Raw genomic sequence first — 22,776 nt, 5'->3', positions numbered from 1 at the left:
AAACTAATACTGTACAACTGTGGGACATTCAGTTGATTTCGTCTTATAGCAACCTAGGCAGGCTCTTCCAAGTTTGGAGTGCTCAGAGTGTTTTACCGTTCCCTTCTTCTGGGCAACACACTGGGGCTCTGTAGCTTCCCCAGAGTTACCCAGGCTGGCTTTTCTCCAGGGAAGCAAATCGGGGGATCAAATTCCCAACTTCTGGCTTCAACGGCCAGGCATCCGAACTCACGGAGCTACCCAGACAGCATTAAAACTTCCAAAATCTTGTTGGAATATTCTGGGAACTGTAGTTTAAAAATTAACTTTTCCAAGCTCTAGATTTTATATATCCTTTATCAGATACCCTCTTGCTTTGCTTTTTTTTCCAAACTAAAAATCTCCCAAAGTTGCAACTTCATAGGGCTACTCTAGCCCATTCATATATTTGCTTGCATTTTTCTAGCTCTCTGATATATATTTCTGTGCTGCAGTGACCAACACAGTACATAGTTGTCCACGTTAACCTCCCTTCAGCCTTTCACTGTTTTCTGTATGCCTGACTGATTTTCAAAAACGGAGGAGGGAGGCAAATGTAGAAAAGGCCCTTGAATGTCTAGATATACCAGGTTGTGTCTCTTCTTCCCACGCCTATTTTCCTTGAATTTCAAGGAAAACACAAAAACAACATTTTTAGCTGACCCAACATGCCGGGCTAAATTTAAACTTTGCTGTCTGCTACCTAGCAAACGCACCCACTCTCCTCTTCTAACAGCTTTGACCCTGATCAACAATTTCTTTACAGTTTTGCAAAGATACTCCTTATTGTAGTTTAGTTACTACATTTCTTAAGCTGGAGAAAAGAAAGAAACACCAGACAGAAACACCGAAAGGCCTAGCAACACTAGCATGTGACTTTACAACAAATCTCCTCATCCTTCCACGAAACAATGCAGGGGTGGAAACGTAAACGGCATTTGCTGGAATCTGCACCAGATTTTCCATTTCAGTGCTCATGCATTCAATTTGATGATTACATGGAGTGATCCCCTATTTTGAAAGGACTGCTCCCTAATTATGTCCTTTATATGAGGCAAAAGCAGGACCACCTCAAACTGCCCACAGGTTTTCAGTTTTCTGTATGAATAAAATGCGGTGAGGAGGAAATGGACATTTTGCAGGTTTAAATTTGAAATGGCAAAAAAAGTTAAAAAAAAAAAACCAGCACAACCTCTTATTATGGTTTCAAACAGAACCGTCATGCTTTCTTGAAACAGGCTACTGAAAATGTGATGATAATATGACTAGAGTTCATAAGCTCTATTCAGAGTAGCCTCCTTCACGGATTGATGCCTTGTCGTGGCGAAGGGGCTTGAGTAAATCAGAAAGCTATGGGTTATGCCGTGCAGGGACACCCAAGATGGACAGGTCATAGTGGAGGGTTCTGACTAAACGCGATTCGCCTGGAGCAGGAACTGGCAAGCCACTCCAGTATATTTTCCAAGAAAACCCCATGAACAGAAACAAAACGCTAAAAATATGATGCTGGAAGATGAGCCCCTCAGGTCGGAAGGTGTCCAATATGCTACTAAGGAAGAGCAGAGGACAAGGACAAGTAGCTCCAGAGCTAATGAAGCGGTTGGGCCAAAGCCGAAAGGATGCTCAGCTGCAGACACGCCTGGAAGTGAAAGGAAAGTCCAATGCTGCAAAGAAAAATACTGGAATGTAAGATCTATGAACCTTGGTAAGTTGGATGTGGTCAAACAGGAGATGGCAAGAATAAACATTGACATCCTGGGTGTCAGTGAACTAAAATGGATGGGAATGGGCTAATTCAATTCAGACAATTATATCTACTATCATGGGCAAGAATCACGTAGAAGAAATGGAGCAGCCCTCATAGTCAACAACAGAGTGGGATAAGCTGTACCGGGATACAATGTAAAAAATGAGAGATTAGTTTCAATACAAATCCAAGGCATCACAGTAATCCAAGTTTATGCACCAACCACCAATGCTGAAGAGGCTCAAATTGATCAATTCTATGAAGATTTACAACACCTTCTAGAAGTGACACCAAAGAAAGATGTTCTTCTCATTCTAGGGGACTAGAATGCTAAAGTAGGGGGTCAAGAGATAAAAGTAACAACAGGAAAGTTTGGCCTTGGAGTTCAAACCGAAGCAGGGCAAGGGCTAATAGAGTTTTGTCAAGAGAACAAGCTGGTCATCACAAACACTATTTTCCAACTGCACAAGAGGTGACTCTACACATGGACAACACCAGATGGGCAATACCGAAATCAGATTGATTATGTTCTCTGAAGCCAAAGATGGAGAAGCTCTATACAATCAGGAAAAAAAAGATCTCGAGCTGATTGTGGCTTTGATCAGCTTCTTATAGCAAAATTCAACCTTAAACTGAAGAAAGTAGGGGAAAACACTGGGCTAATCGGGTATAATCTAAAACAAATCCCTTATGAATAAATACACAGTGGAAGTGAAGGAACTAGATTTGGTGGAGAGAGTGCCTGAAGAACTATGGATGGAGGCTCGTAACATTGTACAGGAAGCAGCAACAAAATCCATCCCAAAGAAAAAGAAATGCAAGAAAGCAAAGTGGCTGTCCAATGAGGCCTTACAAATAGCAGAGAAGAAAAGGGAAACAAAATGCAAGGGAGATAGGGAAATATACAGAAAATTGAATGCAGATTTCCAAAGAATAGCAAGGAGAGATAAGAGGGTCTTCTTAAATGAACAGTGCAAAGAAATAGAGGAAAATAATATAAAGGGAAAAAACAGATCTGTTCAAGAAAATTGGAGATATTAAAGGAACATTTTGTGCAAAGATGGACATGACAAAGGACAAAAATGGTAGGGATCTCACAGAAGCAGAAGACATCAAGAAGAGGTGACAAGAATACACCGAGGAATTATACCAGAAATATCTGGATGTCCCAGACAACCCAGATAGCGTGGTTGTTGACCTTGAGTCAGACATCCTGGAGAGTGAAGTCAGGTGGGCCTTAGGAAGCATGGCTAACAACAAGGCCAGTGGAGGTGATGGCATTCCAGTGGAACTATTTAAAATCTTAAAAGATTACACTCTTAAGGTGCTACACTCAATATGCCAGCAAGTTTGGAAAACTCAGTAGCGGCCAGAGGATTGGAAAAGATCAGTCTACATCCCAATCCCAAAGAAGGGCAGTGCCAAAAAATGCTCCAACTACCATACAATTGCACTCATTTCACATGCTAGAAGGTTATGCTCAAAATCCTCCAAGGTAGGCTTCAGCAGTATGTTGACCGAGAACTTCCAGAAGTACAAGCTGGATTCCGAAGGGGCAGAGGAACTCGAGACGAAATTACTAACATGCACTGGAATATGGAGAAAGCCAGAAAGTTCCAGAAAAACATCTACTTCTGCTTCATTTGACTGCTTCATCTACTTCTTTGACTGTGCGGACTGCAACAAACTATGGCAAGTTCTTAAAGAAATGGGAGTGCTTAAAGAAATCTCCTGAGAAATCTATACATGGGACAGGAAGCAACAGTTAGAACTGTATATGGAACAACTGATTGGTTCAAAATTGGGAAAGGAGTACAACAAGGTTGTATATTGTCTCCCTGCTTATTTAACTTATATGCAGAATACATCATGCGAAAGGCTGGACTGGATGAATCCCAAGCCGGAATTAAGATTGCCAGAAGAAATATCAACATCCTCAGATATGCAGATGATATCACTCTGATGGTAGAAAGTGAAGAGGAATTAAGGAACCTCTTAATGAGAGTGAAAGAGGAGAGTGCAAAAAACGGTCTGAAGCTCAACATCAAGAAAACTAAGATCATGGCCACTGGCCCCATCACCTTCTGGCAAATAGAAGGGGAAGATATGGACGCAGTGACAGATTTTACTTTCTTGGGCTCCATGATCACTGCAGATGGTGACAGCAGCAACGAAATTAAAGGACACCTGCTTCTTGGGAGGAAAGCAATGACAAACCTAGACAGCATCTTAAAAAGCAGAGCCATCACCTTGCCGACAAAGGTCTGCATAGTCAACGCTATGGTTTTTCCAGTAACAGTGTATGGAAGTGAGAGCTGGACCATAAAGAAGGCTGATCGCTGAACAATTGATGCTTTTGAATTGTGGTGCTGGAGGAGACTCTTGAGAGCCCCCTGGACTGGAAGGAGATCATACCTAGCCCAAAGAAGAAAAGCTGTATACAAATTTCTCGATCAATTTTCTCACATAATATCCATGCCTTATGAATGTTTCTGGTAACTGTGGAAGGGATTGTCACCTTCGAATTGGCCTTCTTAGCCACACTAGATGCTGTTCCAAGTCCTCTATTCAGAGCATGTTAAAATAGTCTCTTGAGACTGAAGGATGCCTAATCTAATGAATGTTTCCTCAGAAACAAATCATACTGAGTTCAGTGTGGCTTGCTTACTCCTAGCAAGAGCTGTGATGTCCAGACTTTTCAGCTGGTCCTGGTAACTCTGCTTAATACATCCTGGCTACTTTGAGCAGCTGGCAAAGAGGGCAGTGGCCAGCTAGTGACAATGACCAGTTTAGTATTATTAGTTTATCACTATTAGTGCCCACTGTATTCAGTACTGATTTGGTCTCACCTTGAGTATCTTGGCCAGTTCTGGACACTACACTTCAAGAAGGATGCTGACAAATTGGAACAAGTTCAGAGGAGTGTGACAACGATGATCGGGGGGCTGAAAACCAAGTCCTGTGAGGAAAGACTGAAAGAATGGGGCATGTATAGCTTTCAGAAAAGAAGACTGAGGGGTGATATGATAACATTTTTCAAATACTTGAAAGGCTGTCATACAGAGGAGGGGCAGGATCTGTTCTCAGTCATCCCCAATTGCAGGACACACAACAATGGGCTCAAGTTAAAGGAAGATTTCGGTTGAATATGAGGAAAAACTTCCTAACTGTTAGAGCAGTATGACAGTGGAACCAGTTACCTTGTGAGGTAGTGAGTGCTCCAACACTGGAAGCATCCAAGAGGAACTTAGACAATGACCTGGCAGATATCCTTTGATTTGTTTTCCTGCATCAAGCAGGGGGGTTGGACTTGATGGCCATGTAGGCCCCCTCCAACTTCAGTATTCTATAATTAGTTTGCTAATTAAAATCAGTATTTTTAAAATAAACAGCAAAGTTTACAAAGGTAGGTTGTTATCCCATCAATCCCTAGTAGCCCATTTATTTTGGGGCCTTCAAAAGGCTGCTGTTTGACACGGTGGCATTACATTCCCCAGTGTGGCATTCTTGGAGATGAATTACAAATCCCGTACTAAAACTGTTAACTGGAGATGCAGTTCCAGTGTATCGACGCTATCAGTCAGAAGACGGATCTGCATCCTAAACCAGATTGTCACCTCTCTGCCCTTACAGGAAGAGATGCCCGTACTGATCTGACAAGACTGGCACTCCACGGAACCAAACGTTTCTCTGACCACTTTCAAATGCTTTTTTTAAAAAAGCAGAACACTGCAGAAGCCTTGCCGAGAGTACACTCTTAAAAAAAGAAAAAGGCTGATCAACTCCCCCACCTCAGTCAGAGTCTCCCTCCAGCTGTACAGGTCACGGTGACCCATTCTTGTTCTCCAGCGGGGGACTCCTGGCGTTGTCAGCCTATAGTTTCCAGAAAACTGCCCATCAGTTATGGCGGCTAGGGCTTCTGGAACCTGTCAAAGCACCTCAGAAGTCCCCATGTTGGGAATCTCCGGACAATCTTTCAATACACCAAGGCCTTAAAACTGATAATTCAATTGATTTTTGCACTCCTGGAAACAACTGACAGAGAAACGTCACACTGGTCCGTCCAGAGACTTTTAAACAACAAAAAAAGGTAACTTTTTCTGGAACGTGTTGTGAAGCGAGAAACCTGAGACTTTCTGTCACTCACGTTTTCCATCTTCAGATTAATGAGTCCTCCTATGACTAATATTTTTTTTGTTCACTTTTTGAAAAAAAAAAGCTTTCAAGGAAATGGCCTAAAATAATAGTTTACAGTTCCTCTCAAAACATTAGCCACCCCCGAAACTAATGCCTAAACATTACTTGTTACATAGAAAAAGTAATCGCTATTGTTACATTATTTGAAAGAGGAAAGCAGTGTTTAAATTTAAAAAAAAAATTAAACCAAAGTCTAATTTAGAAACTCTCTTAAGTGCAGCCTAGATATTTCTGATTGTAACTCGTCTCACCATCTAACTTTCTAGTAATTTTTATTGAGTCCCATACTATATGTTTTCAGCTACCTGCAGTTTAACATCAATCGCAGAAATCATAAAAAAGTGAAGTTGGAAGGGACCTACAAGGCCATCAAGTCCAACCCCCTGCTCAACGCAGGAATACAATCAAAGCATATCTCCCAGGTGATTATCCAAGTTTTCTTGAATACCTGCAGTGTTGGAGCACTCACCAAATCCCAAGGTACAGTAACTGGTCGCACTGTCATACTGCTCTAACAGTTTTGAAGTTTTTCCTGATATTCAACCGAAATCTTGCTTCCTTTAACTTGAACCCATTGTTGCCTGTCCTGCACTCTGGGATGATCAAGAACAGATCTTGGCCCTCCTCTGTAGGACAGACTATTACCTCACAGGATTTCAAAACTATACTTCTATTAATGCAGCCTAAAATAGCATTAGCCTTTTTTGTAGCCACATCATACTGTTGGCTCATATTTAGCTTGTGATCTATGACAATTCCAAGATCCTTCTCGCTTGTAGTTCTGTTGAGCCAGATATCCCCCATCTTGTAACTGCAATTGGTTTCTTTTTCTGAGGTGCAGTACTTTGCACTTATCCTTGTTGAATTTCAGTCTGTTGCTTTCGGCCTAGTGCTCCATCCTATCAAGGTCATTTTGACTTTTGTTTCCGTCTTCTAGGGCAGTGGTCACCAACCTTTTTAACACCATGGACCAGTTGGGGAAGGCATGCACGAAGAGGCGGGGGTGCTCATGCGGGCGTGTGTGCACTTGTGCGCATGCACGATGGGCGGGGCGCTTGGGGCACTCACATGCATGTGTGAAGGGGCTGTGGGGGGAGTGCGTGCGGGACGGGGTGGGAGATCTGTCTCCGTGGCCTGATCCAGCCCAGGCCATGGACCAACACCGGGCCACGGACTGGGGGTTGGGGACCCCTGTTCTGGGGTATCTGCTTTTCTGCCCAATTTGGTATTATCTGCAAATTTGACAAGCATTCCCTGCACTCCCTCATCCAACTCATTAATAAAAATGTTGAAGAGCACTGGGCCCAGGACTGAGCCTTGGGCCACCCCACTTGTTACCTCCTTCTAGTTAGATAAGAATCCATGAATCATCACCCAAGTGTGATTCTGTAGCCAATTATGTATCCACTTGACACTTGATCTATCTGGTCCACAGCTAGTTAGCTTGCCAATCAGGATATCATGGAGCACTTTGTCAAAAGTTTTGCTGAAGTCAAGATATGCTATGTCTACAGCATTTCCTCTGTCAATCTGGGAGATGACCTGATCAAAAAAATGAGATCAGATTAGTTTGGCAGGATTTGTTCTTGTTATTACTGATTTGTTTTCTAGCTGCTTGCACAACGACCACTTTATGATCTGTTCCAGAATTTTGCCTGGGATTGATGTCAGACTGACTGGCCTGTAGTTCCCAGGTTCCTCTTTTTTGCCGTTTTTGAAGATAGGGACAACACTGGCCCTCCTTCATTCCTCTGGCACTTCACCCGGTTCCCAAGATTTCAAGAAAATAATGGATAGTACTTTTGAGAGTTCTTCAGTCAGTTCCTTCAGTACTCTTGGATGCAATTCATCTGGGCCTGGAGATTTGAAGTCGTTCAAGGTGGTAAGGTATTCCTTGACTATTTGTTTATCTCCTGCTGAAATCCTGCCCACCCCCACTTGCACTTCAAAATTGTTTAGAAGTTCATTGTCTGTCTTATGGGAAAAAACTGAACTAAAATAAGAAATGAGCACCTCTACCTTTTCTTTGTTATCATTTTTCTATCTCCATTGCAGAGTTGTGCCACTATGTCTTTTGTTTGTCTTTTGCTACTGACATACCTGAAGAATGCTTTTTTATTGCTTTTAGTGTCTCTAGCTAACCTCAGCTCATTCTCAGCTTTTGCCCTCCTAATGCCATCCCTGCATTTCCTTGCTACTTGTCTGTACTCTCCCTTGGTGGTCTGGCCTTCTTTCCATTTTCTGTACAAATCTCTTTTTTGTTTGTTTGTTTTTAGGTCCTTCCTGAGCTTTTTGTGAAGCCACACTGGCCTTTTTTGCAGCCTCGTGCCCTTTTTGTTGTTGTTGGAATTGTTTTTAGTTGTACCTTTAGAACTTCTTCTCTTTTTTTTAGAAGCTCCCACCCTTCTTGGGCTACTTTTCTTGTTAGGATCTCCTGCCATGGGACCTTCCTTATCCTTGTTCTGAGATTGTTAAAACTGGCTTTTAAAAAATCCAGCTACACTCTGCTTTCGTTTCCTTTGAAACATACAAACTTAATTGGTTCCAGAACTCCGATCGTAACTCGAAATGGTCATAAGTCAAAGCATCATTTCCCATAGGACTGCACTGAAATGCAATTAATCTGTTCTGGCCAAAGAAAAAAACACAAACCACTGCAAAACCCATCGGAAACTGGACTAATCCATTCTGGCCGAAGGGAAAAAGAGAAAAGCAAAACAAATAAACTGTGCAAGACCCTTCAGAAATACAAAAAAAGCAAAGCAGAAAGCAAACAAACCATGCAAGACCCATCAGAAATGCAAAAAAAAGAAAAAGAAAAGAAAAGAAAAAAGAAAACCAAAGCAGAAAGCAAACAAACCCCGCAAGACCCATCGGAAATGGGGGGGGAACCAAAAAGCAAACAAACCCGCAAGACCCATCGGAAATTGGGGGGGACCAAAAAATAAACAAACCCTGCAAGACCCATCACAGCATAGAAACATAACTCCACCACCCAGCCCAAATCTATGCTGCAAAACCCACCCAAAAGAGTTTTTAAAAAGCAGAAAGCAGCACATTACCTTATCAGGCAGACCACAGTCTCCTCCAATCGCACACTTGCTTACTGCTGGGGTGAAAGAGCTACAAAGAAACAGCCTCTTCACCGCCAACAGTAAGCAATTTGAATTTTCCGTCTTTCCCCCCTGCCTTTTTCTGTTCGTAACTGAAAGCTCCGGCTGCAAGTCGAAGCAAAATCTTGCAGCCAGAGCTGGTCATAACTCAAAATGGTCGTAAGTTGGGACATTCGTAAGTCAAGGCACCAATGTACATGGCTAAACAAACAGGAAATAGATAATGGGGGTCTTCTGTGCTCACAGTGGTATTCTGGCCAGTTTTGAAATATTTCAATAACAAAAAGAAAAACAGACATTAACAAAAATCTTTTTATTTTCCAGCAGGAGGCTGCTTCAATCCAATTCTAGTCCCAACTGTTTAATGGAACTTCTGTGAACATTGATTTCCCAAGTACAAAAAAGAAAACTGTACTTAGGAAACTCTGGCTGTATAACCTACAGTAATTAGTGTGTGCCATCAAGTCCCTTGAGATTGATGGCAACCCTTTTTAGTGTTTTCAAGGTAGAGAGTACTCAGAAGTAGTTTACCATTCTCTTCTTCTAGGGGCATCCTGGGGCTTTGGGAAATTGACCTCCCAGAAGAGCCAACTTGGACAAAAAAAGAAATACTGTTAGGACAGAACACAGCAAAACAGATGAATCCTAGCTAGCAAAGTAGTCAGGTAAAGGTATATTCTATATCTCTATCTACTCAATCTATATGCAAGACATGCTGTGTGAAAAGGTGGACTAGGTCCAGTTAAAGGAGGCATGAAAATTGGTGGAAGAAACACCAATAATTTAAGATACACAGATAATACAGTTATTACTAGCAGAAAACAGCAATGACTTGAAATGACTGCTGAGGAAGATGAAAGAAATGCAAGAGCAGGATTACAGTTGAGTACTAAGAAGACAAAATAATGTATACAGAAGATTTGCACAACTGACAACTAAGAAATAAAGATAATGTGGTACAGGATGAGAAATTTGCATAGACTGTCAAACAAATAAGTGGGTTCTGGAATCTGAATCAAATCAAACCTGAACCCTCACTAGAATCTAACATGACTGAACGGAGACTATCATGCTTTGGACATATGAGAAGACAAGATTGTCTGAAAAAGAGAATAATGCTAGAAAAAGGCAATATTAAAAAGGAGGACCAAATACAGTACGAGATGGATTAACACAATGAAGTAGAGCTTGGCCTTTAGTTTGTAAGAATTTGGTAGAGCTGTTAATGATTAGGATCTTCTGGATATCATTAATTAATAGGGTTGCAATAAGACAGAAGCAACTTGATAGAACATAACAACAAGATGGTGACGTCAGCCCAGATGGTGAAATAAAGCCCACTGGGTCAGGGGTAGAATATGTTTAAAATTCTGTGTCTAATCTAATCCAGGCTGTGACTCAAAGCACAGGAAGAAGCCAAACAGATACATACAGGAAGTGGGGGAAGTATCAAAAAGCTTGAATTATATACACACAGCTCCTAACCTCTCTCTCTGGCACATATATACTCTGCAAGAAATGAATTGACTCTTCAGTACATACACACAAGAGTGATGATTAACCTCTTTATTATCATCACGTAACACGTTATCATGCAGGGCGAGTGTGATTTCATCTTCAAAAGAGATCTCCTTAGTACGTTGTATGTGCCATCTGATCTAACTCATTAGCTCTTGTTAGACAGCCTTTGGAGGGGATGGGGGTCTCCTTCACTAGAAGTAATTACTTAGAAGCATAGGTGACATCTCACACAGATATTATAGTGCATCCAGCACTGGGCAAAGGGCTGAATTTAACAATTCAATGTTTTCTATTATTTGTTTCTGTCTCCAATGATGTGAAACTAGGTTAGCACTCCTGTGTCCATGGGAATTTGTATGCTCATAAAAAGCTACCAGAATGCACAGCAGGCACTTTGCTGGGTTATAAATTAAAATCACTGAGTCCTACTTAGTCTACACAATCCCCTCTCATCTGTTAGGCCAGTGTTTCACGACCTTTTTAAAATTGTGACCCACAATAACTATGTAACCCTTGACTAAGTAACCACATTTACATAAAAAAGCATTTTAATGGGATAAAGAAAACATATTAAAATAGATTTTTCAGGATATAATTCTAACCTAATACAGCAGGACCCCCTTACTCAAAGGATCAGTATCCACTGATTCACTTATCCACAGTTTGTAAATATTACAAATATTAAAAGAAAAAACTATAGAAAAAAATATCTATTTTGACATGCATTACCAGAACCGGCCACTTGAGGGAGCCAGAGAATACTTGTTAGGAAAGAATACTTAGCATCTCTTAGGTCTCTGGGGCAATACATGTGAAAATATTTTCCTGTTTTGATAGATAGATAGATAGATAGACAGATAGATAGATAGATAGATAGATAGATAGATAGACAGACAGACAGACAGACAGACAGACAGACAGACAGACAGACAGACAGACAGACAGATAGATAGATAGATAGATAGATAGATAGATAGATAGATAGATAGATAGATAGATAGATAGATAGATAGATAGATAGATAGATAGATAGATAGATGTGGGAGCAACCAGGTGTTTGACGTAAGACACTGAAGTTCAGAAGTTACCAAAATTGCTGCTGGAAGGGCATGGCATGTAGTCGTGACTTACCATAGGATACTGGCCAGTATATGATGCAAATGGCGACATGGGGAGGGATCCATGAAAATTACAGCAGTGCTGCCTAACGTTGCTGCATAGCAAAGTCCTGTGGTTCGTGCCTGTCTCTAGACGCTCCGTGGTCTCTCTGATATTCACATTTGATCTGTATCCACTCATGTTCCCTGGAAGTGCACCTCATCACTGTATGTTTAATGATCAAATTATGGATTTTTAGCTCTTTCTGGGAGAAGAGACAGATCCACCAAATTTCACTTTGTAAGATATCTTTGCATGCTGTAAATTTCAGAGCTATATAAACAGAAAGGAATCAATTCACGGTGCTTATTAGTTTTATTTGTTATTTGCAGATTGCATTTGTTTGAGATGAAATATAGTCACTGATTTTATAAAAGGACATGTACTTACAGTGGGATTTATTTTAATTGACAACAATACCAGCAGAATTAAACCCCTCCCAGATGTCACAGAAACATGTTCTCAACAGCTGGGAAAATTACTTTAGATCTGGCAGGCACTCAGGAAAGGTCTTTGCTAAAACAAGGATGTCGATCCAAATATTCTGGTTTTAATCTTCAAAAGATAAACAATTTCTTACTACCAATAATTAATTTTTTTTCCCCTACCATCTTTGTTCCCATATGCTTCAGAAATTTTTATCCCCATTCCTTTTTTCTTGAAAAAAAAACTGACTACTAGACAACACCTTCATTTTTAAAAAACAATTCTAATGACAAACATTATAGAATCTGAACTTACATTTCGCCAAAATACATTACAATTTGATACCTAGAACCTGAAATCCTGTTACGTAAGTTACGGCCACGGAAGGTTGATGATGACATTGACAGGGAGATTTTCCATATTTAAAGACCTCATTCTTTGATCATGTAGCTTGTTTAGTTTGCCTATAATCTGTTTCAATGCATGTTGTGGGAGCCATAGGATAAAAGGTGGTGGTTGTTTAGTCGTTAAGTCATGTCCAACTCTTCGTGACCCCATGGACCACAGCACGCCAGGCCCTCCTGTCTTCCACTGCCTCCCGGAGTTGGGTCAAAGTTATGTTGGTCGCTTCGATGACACTGTCCAACCATCTCGTCCTCTGTCGTCCCTTTCTCCTCTTGCCTTCACACTTTCTAAACATCAGGGTCTTTTCCATGGAGATTTCTCTTCTCATGAGATGGCCAAAGATTGGAGCCTCAGCTTCAGGATCTGTCCTTCCAGTGAGCACTCAGGGTTGATTTCCTTCAGTTTTGATATTTACTGGTCTTTGACCGTAATAAAGTATACTACTACTAAAGTGTACTACTACTTCAGAATGGATAGGTTTGTTATTCTTGCAGTCCAGGGGACTCTCAAGAGCCTCCTCCAGCATCACAATTCAAAAGCATCAATTCTTCGGCGGTCAGCCTTCTTTATGGTCTAGCTCTCACTTCCATACATTGCTACTGGAAAAACCATAGTTTTGACTATTCGGACTTTTGTTGGCAAGGTGATGTCTCTGCTTTTTAAGATGCTGTCAAGGTTTGTCATCGCTTTCCTCCCAAGAAGCAGGCGTCTTTTAATTTTGTGGCTGCTGTCACCATCAAGTCTTTAATTACCAAAAATTTCCTTTGCACAGGTGCAATTTACACAACGAAGTTTTGGCCAGTGCAATGAAAATAATTTATAAGTTAAAATAAAATTCTAGAAGTACTTTTTCTTCTTTATTAAAAAGTACAGTTCATTTCTGAGTTTGATTAGGCTGGAGGTTAGGTAAAATAAGGATGCATGTATGTGCCCTTGTTTTGAGAAGAGGAAAGACTGATTTGGTATTTTAAACTTCCTTCTTTTTAGGGTACAGCTTCAACCATTTGCTCTACCGATGTGCTTTTTTTTTCTTTTGAAAATGCACCTGCTTTGGGGTGAACCATAATGTAGATATTATTGTTGACCCACTTAAAGTTGGTTGGGGGGGGGAACAAGCCACTGCATTTAAAACAGATAGACTCAACATTCAGAAGGATCTAGACAGACTAGAACACTGGGCCTTATCCAATAAGATGCAGTTCAGTGGTAGGAAAAACAAGGTCCTGCACTTAGGCAGGAGAAACCAGATGCACAGGTACAGGATAGGTGGTACCTGGCTCGACAGGAGTACCTGTGACAGGAATTTAGGTGTCCTGGTGGACCACCACCTAAGGATGATTGAGCAGTGTGCTGCAGCTGCCAAGAAAGCCAACACAGTCCTAGGGTGCATCAGCAGAAGGATAGCACCAAGATCATAGGAAATAATAGTACCACTCTATACCATGCCGATGAGGCCGCACTTGGAGTGCTGTGTCCAGTTCTGGTGCCCACAATACAAAAAAGATGCTGAGGCCCTGGAAAGGGTGCAGAGAAGAGCAACAAAGATGATAAGGGGACTGGAGGCTAAATCCTATGAAGAATGACTAAAACAACTAGGTATGTTTAGCTTAACAAAGAGAAGACTGAGGGGAGACAAGATAGCAGCTTCCAATCTCTGAAGGGTTGCCACAGGGAAGAGGGCATCAATTTATTCTCCATTGTGCCTGAGGGTAGGACAAGAACCAATGGGTGGAAACTCATCAGAGGGAGATCCAACTTGGAAATAAAGAGGGATTTCCTGGACGATGAGAACCATGAAGCAGTGGAACAGCTTGCCTCCCAATGTTGTAGGTACCCCATTGCTGGAGGTTTTCAAGAAAAGTTTGGACAGCCATCTGTCCAGGATAGTATGAGGTCCAGGATGGTATGACGTCTCCTGTCTTGGGCAAGGGGGTTGGACTAGAAGACCTCCAAGGTCCCTTCCAATCCTACAACGATTCTATGATTCTATGTCCTGCCTGCCCATTCAACATCCCACTCTTTCTCTCCCTCTTTCTAATAATGTCCTTTATTTTTTTCCTCTAAAATGTACAGTGCATCAGTACTGCCCTAATTGGGTTTTTGTACAGAGTACTTCCTTCCTCTGATCATTTTTTTGAAGCAGAGGGAGCTTCACAAATGATCAGAAGAAGGAAGAAGGTTTTTAATTTCCCAGTTTCCCAATATCAAGTGATACACTGTCTGTTTATGCCTCTCATCGTATTGGGAAATTGAAACCAGCTGGCAAATTAAAATCAGGGAGTTCCACTTTGGTTCATTTCCCAACAATCACATGTCCTGGAAATAAACCAAAATGAAGCAATCATGCCTGCAGTTTAAAAAAAAAAAAAAAAGGAGCCCCTGATAGGGACTCAGAAAAGTGCAGGTAAGAACATTCTGAGGGCAGGCTGGTTCACTCCAGCAAATTTGTCATCTGATCGCTGGCGAAAAGAGCGAACCACCCCTTCCCACAGTGGATCAAACTGCAGGCTAAATGTCCATGTAACCGCCCGCTAAGTTAGAAACGTCAGGAGTCATGGCTGCCTCTTTCAACCTAGAGGAGAAAAGCAAGATGTCTCTTTCTTGGAAGGCAGGACAAGACAGAGATGCAAGGAGGTGACATCAGCAACCCTGAGAATAGCAACCTAACACTGAAAGAGGTTCAACACAGGTTAGGGACTTGCACCTTCTTGAGTGTAAACTGAGTTGCACCCATTCCCTTCCAACTCTTTTCACACCATAACATCTTCTCTATGTTGTCTACTTGGTTACTTGGTTAAATGGTAAAAAAAACCCAGTCCTTTTAGCTACTGTGAGGATTGGAGCTAAACTCAGAAGACTCAAAATAACTTGAAGCTTGAATTCATGTTCCTGCCTGTGTATTTTGGATTATTGCTTTTTTCTTCTAGATCTATTTGGCATTTTCTTTCTTTCTTATACTCAAGGGGATTTTCTTTATTGGACAGAGAGAACTTTTTCTCCCTTTCTCATAACACCTGAACTCAAAGTCAACCAATAAAATTGACTGACAGGAGAGACAAAGAGACAAAAGGAAAGTACTCTTGCACAGAATATATCGTTCATGGGTGAAATTTTCTATCACAAGTGGCAATATCGTCTTAATTAGGAATTAGGTCAAATTAGATCTTAAGGATATCCCTATGATAACTCCTTATTTGACCTTAAGTCTACATGGGCGATGGGGATGTGGTGGCGCTGTGGGCTAAACCGCAGAAGCCTGTGCTGCAGGGTCAGAAGACCAAGCAGTCGTAAGATCGAATCCACGCGACGGAGTGAGCACCCGTTGCTTGTCCCAGCTCCCGCCAACCTAGCGGTTCGAAAGCATGCAAATGCAAGCAGATAAATAGGTACCATCTCGGTGGGAAGGTAAACAGCGTTCCGTGTCTAAATCACACTGGCCATGTGACCACGGAAAGATTGTCTTCGGACAAACGCTGGCTCTATGGCTTGAAGAGCGGGATGAGCGCCGCCCCCTAGAGTCGGACACGACTGGACAAAAATTGTCAAGGGGAACCTTTACCTTTACCTAGATGGGCGAGATAGAAATCCAATAAATAAATAAATAAATAAATAAAATTATTTATTTCCTTCAATACAAATTTCCCACAGAATAAAATAAGCCCTTGTTTACCTTCCATTGACCAATCAAAAAACAAAGTACATTCAATGCAGTATGTGGAGGTGAGCAAAAACATCTCTTACCTCTTAGAGGCTATTCTTTTAAGTCCATGCTTAGTGCATCTCACCTGACCCATAAACAAATCCATGGAGGCTATGTATGGTTTTTAGAATTAATAGCCACATGGAACTTCTCAGAGGCATGGGTTTTGTTAATTGCAGTTCTCAGAATTTCCATGCAATGTGACCATATGGATTAGGCCAAATGAGTGAACGAGTCTGAGAGTTATGGCCTTTAAAATAGTTTAATAAAGCTCTAGAATCTTCATTCAGAGGCTATGAGACACTAAAGTTTTAGAGGGCAAAGAAAATATAGGATAATTGTTTGTAATTGAGAAATTCCAGGAGGTTAACCATACATAGCATTATCATCCATGGATTTATTTATGGGTCAGGCCACATGACACACTTAGCACAGAATTAGAAGAATGGGCTCTTCAAGCAGTAATAGATATTTTTGCTCAGCTCTCAGTACTGCATTTAATGTGCTTTATTTTGCGATTGGCAAATGAAAACTTACGTATTTTGTGGCCTGAGGTAAAGAACAAAATGGCACTCTCCTCACAATTTTTTTAAAGGTGACAACATAATCATAGAACAGAATAGTGGAGTTGGAACGGGCATATAAACACCGTCAGCCCAACCCCCTGCTCAAGGCAAGAATCCAGATCAACGTATAACTGACAAATGACTGTCCAATTTTCTCTTAAATGCCTCCAGTGGCATTTAAGCTAGCTGATTTCATTGTTGCACTGCTCTAAGAATTAGGAAGGTTTTCCTGATATTCAACCAAAATCTAGCTTCCTGTAGCTTAAACCCATTTTTACATGTCTTGTACTCTGGGATGTCCGAAAACAGATTCTGTTTCTCCTGGGTATGAAAATCTTTTAAGTATTTGAAGAATGCTATCCTATCTCCCCTCAGTCTTCTTTTCTCAAGGCTAAACATGCCCACTTCGTTCAATCTTTCCTCAAAGGACTTGGTTTTCATTTCACTAATTATCCTTTTTCCAGCCTGTCTCCTTTTTATTAAAGTGTGGTGTCCAGAACTGGACACAGTAGTCTAGAAGAGGCCTAATCAGTGCTGCTGACCATAGGGGAACTAGTACGTATAGGATTTGGAGACTATACTTCTATAAATGCAACCTAAAATAGCATTTGCCTTGTATTTTTCATTCATGTGACACAGTTGGCTCATATTCAGCTTGCAATCTGCAATAATTCCAAGATTTGTCTTGTCTGTTGTGTTGATGAGCCAAGTATCCTCCATCTTGTAACTGTGTGTGTGTTTGTTTTTTCTTCCTTGGTGCAGAACTGTGCATGTATTCCTCTTCAATTTCATTCTGTTGTTTTCCAGCCCTGTGCTCAAGCCTATCAGGGTCTCTTTGAATTTTTGTTTCCAGGGTATGACCTGTTCTACCCAATTTTGTGTCATCCACAAATATGATAAATATTCCCTGCGCTTCCTCATCCAGGTCATTAATAAAAATGTTGAAGAATACTGGGCCCAGGACTGAGTCTTGGGGTACTCCACTTGTTACCTCCTCCCAGTTAGAGAAGGAGCCATTGATCATCATCATGACCATCATCATCATCACCTTGAAAACTGCAAAGCTGGAAGGGATCTTATAGATCATCATATAGACATTTTGTATTTCGCTCGTTGTTTATCCTCCCCTCTCCGTTTCTGTGCACTGAACAGAAATACAGCTATAAATCTTGGGTGGGTTTGCAGTCCTTTGCTCAACTGGGCACAGAACTGGACTGGATGCCTGTTCATTTTACTGGTGTTACTGGAGGACAAAACTCCCAGAATCCCTAGCATGTGGCTGGGGGATTTTGAGAACTGTGGTCCAAAAAAGTTACATTCTCAGCTGTGAGTCAATGACACCTTTTCAGCAAGAAAATGAAGGGGGGAAATTCTTTTAACGACTTTAGAACTGCACCGCTGGATGGGACCCTAGCGATCATCAAGTCCAGCCCCTGACAAGGAGGCACCGGGGGGGGGGAATCGAACTCCCAACTTTTGACTCCGCAGCTGGATACCAAAACCACTGAGCTATCTAGCAGTTTAAATATGATTCTGTAACTAACGGTGTAGCTGCATGGTAGTATTATGAGACAAACATGTGAATGCAATTCTGCTTGTTTATTCCAGATCTCGGGAACTTCAGTTTTTTTGAATGACAGCTCCCGGAACCCTCTCATAACTGCAATGGCTGGGGGATGCTGGAATTTGTAGTCCAAAATATTTACATTTCTACCCTCTGGTTTATTTATTTTTTATTATTTATCACACCTTTCTTCCAATTAAATCAGCGTGGGAACTAAGGACAGGTCCCCTCTCACATTAAGCTCACAATAGCCCTTCTAAGGTAGGATGATAGGCCTCGCTTTTGCACATTTCTATCTATTACTATCTATTATCCTCTGTGACCAAATATGAATTCAATCCCTCAACTGAACAAATACTTCAAAGCAACACAAGATTCTCAAGCTGCAGCCGATACAAACGGAGACAAGCAATTGCTTTTTAAAGCCTCTTGTGTCAAACATTTACCTTGATTTGAAAAGGAAGTTGGTTCAAACTCAGGTGTGTATCTATTCCTTCGTGTTTAATAGGCTAATAATTTTTGTTTCACTGTCAAAATGAAAGAGCAAAAGTTCTGGTAATTTGCCTTTCAAAGTTTATCCGATTGTAATATGTGTACGCCAAGTCCAGTCATACAGCAGAATGAATAAATAAAATATTTGTATAAAGTTTCAAAATTATTAAATAGAATTAGTTTCTCTTACTGCGCTAGAAGATAGCCCTTCACTCTGCAATTTGATCTCAACAGCCCATAATGAAGGTAAATCCCCTAAAATACATGTCAAATTAAAAATGTACACATGTTCTTTTAAGGCATTTCCAGCCCCAATCCCCTGTCCATCACCATTTTTAGTGTGCATAAATCACTTTTCCAAGTAGAGTGTAGTACAGGATGTTTTGAGCAGGGAAATAAATCAAAGGATACATTCTTGAATTTCAGCTTGCATGATGAAAAATTACAGTATCCTCTGGACATTTCCTAAGAGACAGCCATGCTAATTGATTGCAATAAAAAGAACAAGGATTCTCGGGCACCTTTAAGACTAAGGTTTTATTATGATTTTGTGGACTGTATCCTGCTCCTTTAGAGCCAGCATTTTGCTTTTTTACCTTTGCCCAGCTTTGCTTGGTTTTCCTTGAAATCATTGAAGCGACACACGAGGATTCAGAACTCAGATGTTTGCCAATGATATTATTCAAAACAGAATTCAGTCTTGCCTCTCTACATATTCCATGGAGACCCATTTCTCAAGCTCGTCCAAACTCTTTTGGTGGCTGAATTCCTTTCCGACTAGTTTCTGTTTTTCTATCGTCTATTTGTAGATTTTGCATTCCAACAACATGAACAAGCATGATGATTCAGAAGGATTTTTTTCTTATTTTATTTTTTTTTTTACTTAAGGCTACAATTATACATACATAATGTTGGATAAGTTACATGAATCTAAAGCTATGGGCAGTTTTAATTGGTGTGACATTTTGTGTTTAGCTTAGTGTTCATCCTCCCTTCTCCGTTTCTGTGCAATGGACAGAAATGCACCTATAAATCTTGGGTGTTTGCAGTCCTTTGCTCCACTGGGCACAGAACTAGATTGAATGCCTGTTCATTTTACTGACGTTACTGAAGGACAGAACAGTCTATGCCGTGCCTACTTTGCACTGGAAGACACTCTGCTTAAGTCCTTCTGTTCATGCAATAACTTAGTGATTTAAAAAATTCAACTCTCAACTAACTGATGTCTTAGTCAGAACGACCAGTGGCAAGGGATTATGGACTTGAAAATCTGAAACATACGGAAGTCTAAAAGATCATCTCCTCTTTCTCTAGAACAGTCTTTGCAACACAGAACATATGAAACTCTCTCATGCCCCATCAGAAAGTGTGTCCTTCCAGATATTTTGGACTCAATACGACTCTTACAACTGACCCTGCTAGTTACTGCTTCTCAAACTTCAAGTCCAAAACATCTGGACAGTCAGAAATTTCTTATTCTTGCTTTAGCTCAGCAGTTCCCATCCTTGGGTCTCCAGATGTTCTTGGACTACAATTCCCAGAAACCCCATCCAGCAGAACAAATGCTGAAGCCTGCTGGGAGATTTAGTGTAAAAACATCTGGTCTAGCTTAATTCTGAACATCCTGGCTGATGACCTCTTGGGCTGGAGATGGCAGGGATTAGAAGTAGGACTTCCTGCATGGGCTACCTCTGACCTATGGCTTTTCCCCTTTCCTAATAAAAGAGTCACATTTTAGAAGCCATGAGTCCATGGGCTGTCTCCAGACAGGGGGGAAATTCTGCCCACTTTGTGCCTGTTTCTCACAATCTCAGGATTTATCAGGATTAATGACCATCTGGCACTTTTAAAAGCAACCTCATTTAAACTCCCCCTGCAAGGTCTGTCTACTCTTCTGGACCTATGGGTCTCTCTCTCTCTGTGTTTCCCATTGCTAAGTGATTGTAGATTGAAAGCTTCCAATCAATAAACTGTAACTGAAGAAATTAACTTAATGGAAAGTGCCGTTGTACTAAACTCTGCCCCTACACCACCAGAAACAAAAAGAACCACTACTGTATCTCATTACGAAAACAAGAACACTATAGCCTTCAGGAGGGAATAAAAGCACAAAAGACTCAGATTTTAATCACCCTCTGTCATTGCCTATACCAAGAAAAGCCCTGCGTCATGCGGATGGGATTAGAACTCATAGCTTTCCCATTGAAGTTGCCCTTTTCTAGGCATCCTTGGCAATTTCACGGAGCCCAGATTCCTGTAGATGTGGCAAAAGAGGGACCTGACGCTGTGACATTTAGTTAGGGACAGATGAAATCGTTAGGTCCATTGGTTCAATTAGCAAGAACTGTCTTCCTGGCCAGGATGTTATAAGGCAAACAGGAAGGAAGGATCCTGTCTTCCATTAACAAAGTCTTCTGCTAGTAGAAGACAGATTGTGGATCCAACCCTATGTGTACAACCCATAAACCATAGCTCAGTTCTTAGTTCAACCCATTGGTTTTTGATGGAACACAGCTAAACATATGGACAGCACATCCACGGAATTTACACTGCAATCCTGCCTATGTTGACTCAAAGGTAAATACCACTGATTTCAATCATGCTTACTCTCAGGCAAGCACATATCTGATTGCTGCCAAAAGGGCATAATAAAGGATGGTGGATCCTGCCCAGTATTTTCCTTTGGAAAAAGAATGCATTTTAGCAGAGCTTTTAATAAAACCATTGCTGACTACCTAATAGCACTTCCATACGGTTGTACCAGACCTTCAAGTTAATGAAAACTGTGATTTAAGAATTAATTAATTGGGAATCTCCTTATCCTAGCCTGTTTCATAACATTCTCTCTTTTTAAGTGAACCACATAGACACTAAAGAAAAGAAGAAGAAGAAACACTATGTCTTAAGATGAAAACCGACGAACACTTACGGGGGGGGGGTAAATCTCACTGCATTGAAAGGGACTTATTTCGGAGTAACCATGCGTAAGGTTGCAATGTTGATTTTCCCCTGGCTTAGGACTGCCCCAAGATTAAAAAAAAAAAAAACGAGTGAAACCCCATATTTCTTGGATTTGCATCCGACGGGGTCTTTCCCGGCCGACATCAAGGAATTTCAATCACAAAATTATTTGAAATATTTTCTTACTGACAGGTGCCCAGTTTCTCCGTCACGACGGCCAAAGTCTTGACGCGGGTTTCGAAACGCTGCTCCCCGCGCCACATTTTCCTCTGCCCAATGTTTTTTACACACACACACACACACACACACACACACACACACACACACACACACACACACGCCCAATTCATCGGAGAAATAAACTCCTGCAAACCTACCAGGGTCCCGTTTACGGAAACAGCATGAGAAGGCGGTGGGGGGGGGGAGAATCTATATCCGAGTTCTTTCCTAGGAGGTTTCACGGCCAGTCCAGCGCCGAGCGTAACGGGAGCGCCTACCTGAGTTGTTTTCCAGCGGCTGGCTTCGGACTCGGCCGGGTGGGCGAGCGCGCCGGGCGAGGCGAGGCTCCCGCCCCCACCCGCTCCAGCGAGGCGCTTCCACACGACCGCAAACGCGGGTCTCGCAAACGCGGGCCAACAGGAGAGCGCGCGATGGTCCGGGAGGCGGCGGCCGCCGCGGGCTCGGGGGCTTCTCTCTCGGCGGCGAAAGCGAGAGCCGGGCGGAAGATCCTCCTCCCCTTCCTGACATGACAAATTTCGGGAGCTGGGGTTAGTCAGTCTGGGCGCACTGCCTACTCCCGTGCCCGGGCGAGCGAGCGCGTGTTGCCGAAGGCAGGCATCCCCGGGAGAAGGATCCGGGAGCGGGCAATGCAGCCTTGCTTTATTCGTGTCTAATTCTTCCCTGTTGGT

General features: G+C 41.7%; 1 protein-coding gene across 1 annotated transcript in view; it reads right to left on the bottom strand.

Annotated features, from left to right (window-relative positions):
* ESR2 (estrogen receptor 2) overlaps positions 1–22,506 on the bottom strand; it is a 77,794-nt gene extending 55,288 nt beyond the window's left edge. Inside the window, exon 1 of the mRNA XM_072986787.2 lies at positions 22,366–22,506. The gene's annotated coding sequence lies outside the window, so the exon portion shown is untranslated. The remainder of the gene's footprint in view (positions 1–22,365) is intronic.
* Positions 22,507–22,776: the final 270 nt, after the last annotated feature.

Source organism: Pogona vitticeps, chromosome 1, assembly GCF_051106095.1.
Source record: "Pogona vitticeps strain Pit_001003342236 chromosome 1, PviZW2.1, whole genome shotgun sequence".
Lineage (NCBI taxonomy): Eukaryota > Metazoa > Chordata > Lepidosauria > Squamata > Agamidae > Pogona > Pogona vitticeps.
Note: the sequence above shows the minus strand (reverse complement) of the source record. Positions and strands in the feature narration are given on the sequence as shown.